A 4,635-nucleotide genomic window follows, 5' to 3' on the forward strand; every position below is an offset into this window, starting at 1 on the left:
TTCCAGGAGCTCTCCAGGCCTGGAGTTTGGCTACCCTGGGTTGGAAATGTTCCTTTTAGGTTTAGAGGTGGGCCCTCAAAGTATTACAATGCTCATCCATCCTCTGCAGGGCTAGAGATGAGCAGTGACAGTAGAGACAATGGTAGAGGCTTGCAGGCCAAGGTTGGGGTAGAGTGGCATGAGTGTGACCCACTTGGGCTGTGGACTCTGTCCAGCCCTTGCCAGCAACAGTTTGTATCTTTTACGGACAGACCAACTGGATAGCAGTGATAATGGTAGAGGTTTGCCAGCTGAGGCTGGGGTGCAATGGCACAGTAGAGACAGCAACAGTTTTTATTTTTGGTGCAAGGGTCCTGCGAGTTTGGAAAGTGCAGGAAGATCTAAATAATGAATATTTAGACCTTACAACTAAATGGAAAACAAGCAACTGGCTGGAGAGACATGGGGGCTGAAGTGACTTTGCTCAAGCCTGGCCTGATAAATAAAAATTAGCATTTGCCACGAAGATCCTGTGAAATAAAACGTGCAAGTGGCCCAGAATTTCAAGTAGAGTAAGCTTGGGAATTCACATAGAAAGAGTTTACAGGAAAGTAGACAGTGAGACTCTGGGGGGGGGGGAACTAGGTTTTCCAGTTTTATTAGGCAATGATTTGGCTTTGCGGACAACAGGAACTGTAGTTGCCAACAGTATGCCTCAGGCTTCAGAAGGGCAGACATCACCAGCCAAGCAACAGACTGAGCCCAGTAAAAGTAAGGTGAAAAGCTGGGCCTCAGAGTCTACCCACTAAAGCAGCTGTTTCTGCCTGGAGAGCTGATCTTTATGGTCTGGAGATGATCAGTAATTCCAGGAGATCTCCAGGCTCTACCTGGAAGTTGGCTACCCTGGTTTGGAAATATTTCCTGAGATTTGGAAGTGGGGCCCCAAAAGGGTATAATGCCTCTGCAGGCACCCAACCAGCCACATAGTGTGCTCCAGCCTATTTCAGGTCAAGAAAACATTGCAGATAAGGTTGCCAGGTAGGTGTAGGTTAGTGGTTCTCAACCTGGGGGTCAGGACCCCTTTGGGGGTCAAACAACCCTTTCACAGGGGTTGCAGCAGGGCAAGTAGCTTGGCTGGGGGGTGCCGCCACTGTTGCCACTCCTCCTGCAGGTCCCTGTGCTCAGCTGCCAGCCGTTCCAGCAACACAGCGCAGTCTCCCGCCAGGCACTCCAGGTGGCAGCGCAGCTCAGCAGCCTCAGACTCCAGCTGTGCACCCAGCCTCTCCAGGTGTGCCTGCTTCCTGCACAGCGCATCCCACTCCAGCACTGCCTCCCCATGGAAAAACAACAATTTATATACAATCATGGTCAGTTTCGGTTTAATTTCTGTGAAAGAACCCTTGCATAATTTGATGGTTGGGGGTCACCACAGCAGGAGGAACTGTATTAAAGGGTTGCGGCATTAGGAAGGTTGAGAACCACTAGGGTAGGTTCATGTTCTGGAATTCCACACTTTCTAGGAGTGCTGGAACCTGACATGAGCCAGGACTGCTGTGCACAGAGAGACCTCCTCTTAGGGTTGCCAGCTTCCAAGTGAGGCACTAAACCCACACCAAACCATGAGCTAGCCCACGTTGCATTACAGAACGCAACGGGCTTTACTACTAGTGAATCTGTATAAAGGAATACTTCAAGCTGGCCTTCCAGATAAAAAGCACCTAAGACATTTAGAGTTTTATACTCCTTTACTTGGGGCTTTCTGTTGAGAAGTCACAGCTGATTCCATATTAGGGGCCTCTTTTATAGCCTCCAGCCATGTTTGAAAGGGGTTTTCCTCAGCAATCAGGAGATTCCAAGTGAATTTAGCATCACATTTTCTCATGTCTTAAATAGGTTCAACATAAACAAAACTCAACAGTTACCAAATGTGGGAAACTAGTATGCTTTCTGACACAGAACCATTGCCAAGGTGATTCTAGTGGATGTACTACCACAGGTCTAGTGGCAATTTGCCTCCCCTAAAATTTGAGGGGAAGAGGTATTGTGTTTCCCTTAAACCCGAATCATAGTGTCGCTTGATTACTTCCATTTAAATAAGGAGAGTTAATTTTTAGAATGGAAAAAATTTCAGTGGGGGAGATTGTTCTTCCAAAATGGCAATACTGTAGACTCTACCCACCTCATCCAATTGGGACTGTGCTACCATTCAACCCCAAGATATTTTTTAAAAGAAAAAGAAGAGCTGAGGTTTTGTACCTCACTTTTTTACTACTCAAAGGAGTCCCACAGTGGCTTACAGTCACCTTCCCTTCCTCTCCACACAACAAACACTCATTGAGGTAGCTGAGGCTGAGAAAGCTCTGAGAGAACTGTGACTGGCCCAAGTGCCCCCCCCAGCTGGCTGCATGTAGAGGAGTGGGGAATCAAACCCAGTTTTCCCACCATTCTTAACCACTACACCAAGCTGGCTGTAAGAACTGTCACCCATATACTTAAGTGATATTGAGTGTTATGGGCTACTTCAAATGAGATGATGGGTTACTTAAGGATGTTATTTATACATGGAAATTGTCATTAAAAGCAACTGATACTGGAATTACTATTCATATTCCTTTCTGATAATGAAGTTTCCTACACACTAACATAAATATAGCCATTTGGGTTCTGGAGACCAGACTTTTCTGGTAGTTATATGGAAATAGTTCACTTTTTTATAACCCCTCACGGAAAAATGGGAGACCCCTCTCCCCCTATAGCAAGGAAGGGAGCCTACAGTCCTGCTCCAACATGGTATCTTTACCTTGTAAAGCGTATTCAGCCACTTTCCTTCATGGAAATGGGATGATAAAGACTCCAGAATTGTGGACAAACAGGAAGGGGTGCACAAGGACAAAGGCTATAATCTGGAAATCACCTTTCAGGAATGGAACAACGGTGCTCTGAATCCAGGGAGGTCTGGATTTCCCCTCTTAACTGTCACCACCAACACCATAGCATTATATTTCCAGCTGTGTGCACCATGCATGATTTTTGCCAGAGGCATATTGCTGCAAAGATGTCACACCACTTTCCTTTCACTTGCTGATTCTGGTGGCTCAGTGCCTTAGGGTAGGATCCAGCCCACTTTTTCATTTACACTTGCTCCATTCTCCTCCTTGCTCAAGTCCCCATCCCGCAACAGCTTTTGTCCATGCCAGCCCCACTATCCTTTTCAGAGGTCAAAGAGGATTGCCACCTGAGCTAATAAGCTAGCTGGACCCACTACACACAATGCAATCCTATGCAAAAGCCATTGATTTTAATGGACTCAGCCTGGCATTAAGTCTGTGCAAGAGTTAGACCCAAACTCACACATGCTTTGTAAGGCAAAGAAAAGTTAAAATCCAGTTGTTAATCCTGCATGGCCATTAATTATTTCATAAACACAGGGCAAGGGTTGTTAAAAACTCTTTTGTTTTTCACATATCAGACACCTGATACTCACCCCTTTCTGTTTCTCACCTGTGTAAACTAACAATGCAAAAGAAAGACTGGAAGGCCCTTTGAGAGACACGTGTGAATTTGATATCATCTCTTCTTTCACATTTCAGTTTGACAGAATGATTTCTGAAAATCATATATCTCTCTGGGAATTCTAGGGGAATGCAGATGTGGGTCTGGTGCAAACATGGGGTTTCAGCACATGCATCCTGCTGGTTTGGATCACCACACATCTTTGTTTCCCTTTAGAGGGTAGAAAATCAAGTTCTGTTCTTTCTGGAACAGTCAGCATGGAGTAAACTGGAAGGATCTAGAGTTTTGTTTGTTGTTTCCCTGCTTTTCTCCATTTTTATAAAATTCTTCATTTGCCAGCATGTCAGGCTAGGACTGGGAAGATCTGGGTTCAGATTCCCACTCAGCTAATGAAACTCACTGGGTGACTTTCACTCAGTTGCCTTCTATCATCCCAGCCTACTTTACAGGGTTGTTGTGAGGATTAAATGGAAGGGGAGAGAAATACAGATGCCAGCCTGAACTCCTTTGTAGAATGGTGGGATAAATGTGAACAGTTGCTATCAGGGGTGTCCAAACTGTGGCTCTCCAGATATCCATGGACTATGATTCCCATGAGCCCCCACCTAATTGCTATCCATGGACATCTGGAGAGCCACAGTTTGGCCACCCTTCCAGCAAGTACTGTGGCATTCATGAAAGGGTTGTGCGATCTGAAAGGGCTGCTTATTTCACTCCCAGTGAAATGAAAAACTGATAGGACACAATAACATAATAGCAATGAGAGATTTTGTGTAATGTTTTATGAGACCATTAATATATGCCTTCAATTGCTTTGGTTCCCAAAGTGCCTGGGGCATGTTTAAATGGCCTTCTGCAACATGCTGGCTCATGTCTTCAGACTGAAACATCTCCTGTAAAGATCACAAGATGGGTGTTTTAGCAGCTCTCTAATAGCAACAGAAAGGGAAGGCATAAGATAACCTTACAAAGTTGCATGTTTTTTTTTTTTTAAAAAGACACCCAGACCTCCACATGTTCATTTTCAAAGACTTTCTATATGGACATGCAGTTTTGTTCATGTAAAATCAGGATACTTAGAGAAAGTGTCAAATGGGCCCATTATAAGGAAGCATGGAAAACTGGCAGCTTCCACCTAAACCT

This window comes from Paroedura picta, chromosome 10 (genome assembly GCF_049243985.1).
Source record: "Paroedura picta isolate Pp20150507F chromosome 10, Ppicta_v3.0, whole genome shotgun sequence".
Lineage (NCBI taxonomy): Eukaryota > Metazoa > Chordata > Lepidosauria > Squamata > Gekkonidae > Paroedura > Paroedura picta.